This window comes from Miscanthus floridulus, chromosome 6, assembly GCF_019320115.1.
Source record: "Miscanthus floridulus cultivar M001 chromosome 6, ASM1932011v1, whole genome shotgun sequence".
NCBI lineage: Eukaryota > Viridiplantae > Streptophyta > Magnoliopsida > Poales > Poaceae > Miscanthus > Miscanthus floridulus.
Genome location: NC_089585.1, coordinates 73,439,948 through 73,446,340, shown reverse-complemented (window position 1 = coordinate 73,446,340; position 6,393 = coordinate 73,439,948). Strand labels below are relative to the sequence as shown.

The 6,393-nt window shown below is 45.3% G+C and overlaps 1 pseudogene; it reads left to right on the top strand.

The window, feature by feature from the left end:
• The first annotated feature begins 2,207 nt into the window (after window positions 1-2,207).
• On the top strand, window positions 2,208-2,856 carry LOC136460698 (uncharacterized; annotated as a pseudogene).
• Window positions 2,857-6,393: the final 3,537 nt, after the last annotated feature.

Here is a 6,393-nt window from a genome sequence, read left to right as displayed (position 1 = left end):
TCGGATCAACGGCTGGCGGTGGTAAGCGTTGCACAGCTGGTTCGGCGTATGATACGGTGGCGAAGCTCGGCATTTTGTTCACCGCCGGATCATACGCCGAGCTCGCAGCGAAAGCGTTCATCACCGCCAGTTATTCGGCCAGGAGGGGCCCCATAGGTCATAAGCCGGCGGTGATACGTATCACCGCCGGTTATCTCAAAACCATTGGTGAAGGTCCCGGCGGTGAATTGACTTTCTGTAGTAGTGCATCTCTACTACTACCTTCTCTATCCTTGTGAATGATGAGCCATCGGCTTCATTCACCCCCCAAAGAGGTATTCGACAAGGCTGCCCCCTTTCGTCCTACCTCTTCGTCATCGCCATCAATGAGCTCTCTATCAGACTTCAAAATGAACTTCTCAACTCCAATCTTTCGGGGGTCACCCTTGGTCCTGGCTGCCCCCCATTCACTCCCTGCTCTTTGCGGATGACATCATTCTTTGTGGTGCTGCTACCGTTCTCGAGGCAACCAACATTCGCGATGTTCTCAATGATTTCTGCAACATTTCTGGCCAGGTCCCCAACCTTCAAAAGTTTTCTATCCTCTTCAGTAAAAATGTGCCTGCTTCTACCAGATCTCATATTAGAGACATTTTCCCTGTCCCTGACCTCCTCCCTAACACTATGCACCTTGGGCACCCAGTTATTTTGAATCACAACGATAGGAATAAGGCATATGATTTTATTCTCAACAAATTCAGAGCAAAACTTACAACTGTGAAAGCTAACAAACTTAACCATGCAGGTCAACTTACTTATATACAATCGGTCTTGGCTTCGATTCCGGTGTATTATATGTCTACCGTGCATTTCTCTAAGACCTTTGTAGGTAAAATCACAGCCATCATGAGAAGATTTTGGTGGGCTGGCATCCAGGACGATAACCCAACATCCCTTATCGCCTTCAGATCATGGGATGACATCTGCCAATCCAAGTAAAATGCTGGACTTGGCGTTAGGGACCTCTATACGGTCAATAAAAGCCTCCTGACCCATGCGGCATGGAACATTGCTACTAACAAAAATCCGCTTCTCATCTCTATTTTGAAGGCTAAATACTACCACAACTCCTCCTTTTGGACTGCTAACACCTCGGAACCTCGTTCCATTTTCTGGTCATCTATTTTGCAAGTAAAAGAGGAACTTTGCAACAACTCTATTTACCAAATCCATTCAGGTAACAGTTCCATTTGGTCCTCCCCATGGTGTCCTGTTTGGAACTCCATCCATGACCACCACATGCTTTTACCGGTTACTCAATTGCCTTTGCTGGCTACAGTATCTGATCTTTGGCACCCCAATTCCCAGAATTGGAATGTCAATCTTATTGCTAACATCTTCGATGATCAGGCTGTTCATGCAATTACTGCAGTCCAGACAGTTGACAACAATCAACAGGATATCCTCAGATGGACACCAGCCGGAAATGGTCAGTGCTCAGCTAAAAATGTCTACAGGCATCTTAGCAGCCAGCAGACCATCCAACTACCTCAACAAGGTTCCAGAAGCATCCACCCCCAAGCTAATCAGATTTTACAGAGAGCCTGGAAAAGCAAAGAATTACCACCTCTAATCAAAGCATTCACTTGGAGGCTTATCAGAAGAGCTCTTGCAACCGCTGAAAGAGCAGCAAGGTACAGTACCCACACTGACAAACATTGTGCAGCCTGTGGTGCAGTGGAGGAACGACGCCCACCTATTCTTCCACTGCCATCTGCCCCAGGGCCGTTTGGTTCTCTGCTGATCCACCTCTTCGCACTGACAACCTGCCTCAGGAAAATGATGGAGTACAACTGATCTTACAGGCTATTATCTCCAAATCCACCCCTAATGCTCTATTTATTAAAATCCTAATCATTATGTGGTATTTGTGGAAGGCAAGGAATGACACGCGCTTCCAGAGAAAATCCTGGTCTCCTTGGCAAGTTCACCATGCTGTTGCTGCACAGGTCGCACTCCCCGTTCAAGCACCCCAACCAAAAAACCACATCACAAGCAACACAACCGCACCCAATGACGGACCAGCCATGCAAAACAATGACGACTACAATACAAGCCAAGGTACAAATCTTACTAATGCAAGATGCTCGGCGTTGAATACCAACCAGAACCAGGCGAGAAGCCGTCGACACCCACAACACTCCCCAGTCGAGCCTACACAAACAGGCATGTATGCTCACAATGCAGGGAGTAATTCAGTCACAATTCTGGCGCACAAGCGTATGACGACGCTGCCGGACAGACTCATAGTCCGATGTCCTGGACTCCTGCAAGGCTCCCGATGCTACTCAGATGCATCAACATTGCCAGACCTGCCACCTTCGGTTCCCAGAAAAGCTGGAATTGGTGTATTCATCATCAATACTCAGGTGCATCCGCCGCAACAGGTCTACATCAAGGCAATGATGAAAGACTCCACATCAGTCCTAATGGCGGAGGCTGCGGCTCAACTCTGGCTGCAACTATCATTCACCAACTGCAACTGAACAATATAAACTTCTTGTTAGATAGTCAGCAGCTGGTGCACTTCCTAAATGGCTCCGATCTCTCCAATCCTCCAGATTGGAGAATAAAGCCATTTACCCAGATTATCAGGAACTACACGCAAGGAAGAAGCACAAGCTTCCTCAAGGTCAGCATAAACCTGAATCAAACAGCAGACCTGCTTGCTAGACAGGCACTACTGATTTAGATTCCAATCTCATCAATCACTCCTGTGTCTGTTCCAACCCGGCACATGTTGACCAGTGCCCGCTCCCTTTGGCACTACAGCTTGTAACCATCAACTCTGTAATGCTTACAGCTAGATGCTATTAAATGAAAGTTGTTTGTTGTCAAAAAAAAAAAAAAAGAGGGAGAGAGAGTACGTGTGTGTGAGAAAAATGAGGGAAAGAAAGAGTGGAGCAGTCTGTGTGCGCTATTATTATCACCAGTAGTCGAGCATGTGCTGTTTATAGCACCACCAGCTAGCAGCCAGCGCCTCAGGCCTCATTTGTCCTGGCCGAAACCCGAGCTTGACCGAGCAATCCAACAAGCTTGACTAGGGCCAGCAACCGAACCACCTTTTAGCACCAGCAGCGGCACATCTTTAGCAGCACTAGCAGCCGAGCAATACAAGCTGCAATAGCCCCTTTCTTCCTTGCCTCCAACCCTGCCCTGCATCCCGGCGTGAACATCCCGGCACCTCAGCACGCCCAGGCCATTGCCACCACACACCGGCGCGTCCACGCTGCCGTTGCCTCCGCACGCCTGCAGCCAACGGCGACCGCACGCGACTCCATATTTGCCTATCTGCTGCCATGGCTAAGCTCGAACTTATTCCTCCGTCTTTTAAATATCTTGTTTATGCATGTTTCACTTAAGCACGCCTTCACACCCATGTATATCATTTAGGAACGATGATAAATTGATGGATGAATTGAAAGATGTTGGCGTCAAACGAGAAGATGGTGCAATGGTGACACTGTCATGAAGATGAAATACTAAGTTGTATACTGCTTTTTACCTAGGCAAGCCCCGTTATATAACCCCTACTTTTCAGCACTTATATTATATTTATTTGCGCATTAAGTTTGAAGGAGTTGAATGGAAACCACATGCATATATATTCCTTATCATATGAGTCTTAGTGGTATGACAGGATCATGTAGAATGCCATGCTATAGGACTTCGGTAGAAGTCGAGTGATTGCCTGTCACTCGCGAGATATAGAAATATATATTACTATCATAATGATTCGAGGTGGATAATAATTGGAGACCGGGCGAAAAACAGGAAAAACGGATGTTATGAGATAGTGGACGTTGGTGGGTGCAATAAGGCCTAGTCTGGTTGCAACAGAGTCCGGCTTTGGGTGCACGTTTTCCCGCCTGAATCAATTAAGGACCATCCGTTGTTATGGATGGCAGTCAAGTTTCGAATGTCCCTTTCACATACTTGCGGATGGGGTCAGGAAGGCTTGCGTAGCTTACTTGTCACGGGTTCTGGCTCTTTCTGAGCTAACTTGTATGGAGTCGGGGGCAGGTGGAGTTCAAGGGCATCAACCTGCCGCATAGGCCGCAGTGTTGGGACTTGAAGTCTGAGTTTAGGTGGGGACCTGGAGCCTGTGACAGGTTTGGGAAGAGCTAGTCTTGTCTATACTTTTGGGGTCAGACAAGTCGTGTGTTGAGGGGTACCCAGCTAGGATACATCTGTTCGCGAATCATCGTTTCTTTTGAGACGGTACCTGCTTTGACTGTGGTCTGGCACCGTAGTTAGAAATGGAACATGGATGAGGACTTAAAATGATTCTAATTGCTTACCACGTGCTTGAAAATAGTGCATGTGCTTACCAAGAATGGTTAGCTAATAAACTAATCATGACTACTAAAACTTTGAGTATAAGAATGCACTTTTAGTAATGCTTCCTACAAGTTCAAACCAGCAAACCAAATAAGCCTTGCATATCCTTAGAGTCATTTTTTCTCTTGTCGGGTAAGTCTTGCTGAGTACACTCGAGTACTCAGGATTTTATTCCCCCTGTTGCACGTAACAGGTGAACGCTAGAGCTAACTCTTGTGTGTGGATACCTCCTGGTGGGCTCAGCGAGAATTCCTTTTACGCTGCAATCGTAGTTTTTATTTAAAACCCTCACTAAATATTTCATAAACAGAAGTCTTATAACTCTGCTATCATATCTTTTATACTTGTTTACCTTGATAAATGCTTAGACATGTCTCTGCATAAATATTTATTTCTGCTACAACTTTAATCGTAGGTTTAGCCTACAAGATAAAAATATGTAAACAAGAAATATATCAACTTTTATTTATGTTATGCGATAATTGTTCTTTTGCGCTGCTGTATAAAATATGTGCTGTAATAACTCTGATTTTATGTAATTTTATGGTGTATGAAATGGACTAAGAATGTTATAAGCTTTATTCGCTTATTTATGATCCTGATGAAAAATGTGGATTTTCAAGTCCTCCTAGTTAGGTGTGCTCGACGGAACTATCTGATTTTGTGTGCTCCTCGGGGTACTTAATATCTAATGGAAGATAAGTACTCTTAGGAATGGATTAAATTAGCGGTTCTGCCACATGCCTGGGGTAATTTGTGCCCCAGGCTCAAGTGACCCTCTCTAGGCCCACCACTCAGTGCCCTCTGCTCTGATTCTTGGACGCACTAGAGCGTGAAAGGTCCTACATGGCTAAAGGGGGTTAAAAGCATAATAAAATTGTAAAAAACAATAGAGCAATTTGATTAGTAAAAGAAATGGCGTAATGCAATTTTGCTCTAGCTCTACACAAATAGGCAAGCCACCAAAACCACAGTTCTAGTTAATTATAATCTTTAAGGCACACAAAGACTATGTCACTACAACTAAACTAGTTGAGCTAGCTAGGTAACTAAAACAACTAACTAGCTACTCAACTAACTAGTTAACTAAGCAACTAGCTACACAAGACTACTTCTACACAAGATATATAAATGTAAATAAAAAATAAGGTAGAGGGTTATACTAAACCGACAAGTGACAATCAAGAATACCAATAGAAAACCAAGGAGACAATTGACACACGATTTTTCTCCCGAGGTTCACTTGCTTGTCAACAAACTAGTCCCCATTGTGTCGACCATTCACTTGGTGCTTCGCGAGCTAATAGGCGTTCACAAGCCTAGCCCTACATAAGGGCGCCGCAAGAACCTACACAAATGAGACACTACTACAAATTGATATTTCACTGTCGCCACTTTCACTGCCGTAACGATAGAAGCAACAGTGTTATATGTCCACCGCCGGTTGGACCGATAGCAAGGCCTCCTGAGGAAGGAAACCGACAGTTGAAACTTCTACCACCGATGGGTTAACAATAGATGCGGCAGTAGTATTTTCTTAGTCGTATGAAAAGCCGAGCTGACTGGGATACGTGTTATGACCGCTGGCCCTCCACAACTATTTGGTCTTCCTATGGTAAAGTCAGCATGAGTTATTTCCCAACTACCCACAACACAGTTGCATCACCATTACTTGCACTTCTCCATCTTCAAGGTTGGCCTATTTAACCAGGGTCTGGATGCACCTCTTGGGCTCAATCCACACACTCTTGAATCCACACACTCGTGAGCTACTGTATCTTTCCTTATCGCCAAGAAGTGCTTTGTCTTCATCCTTGCACCTCTCACAGCCTCTTTTCCACTCCTGGGATCTCAAACCCTGCTAGTAGATAGTGGGAGAAAATCTACGTGAGTACATCTACCTCTTTTCCAAGCAGTGCAATGGGCATCACAACATCGTGGATGCGGATGTGATCGGAGCATTCATCTCCTGCACGACCAATGAAGCACTCGTCCACGAGCTCGAATGTAGCA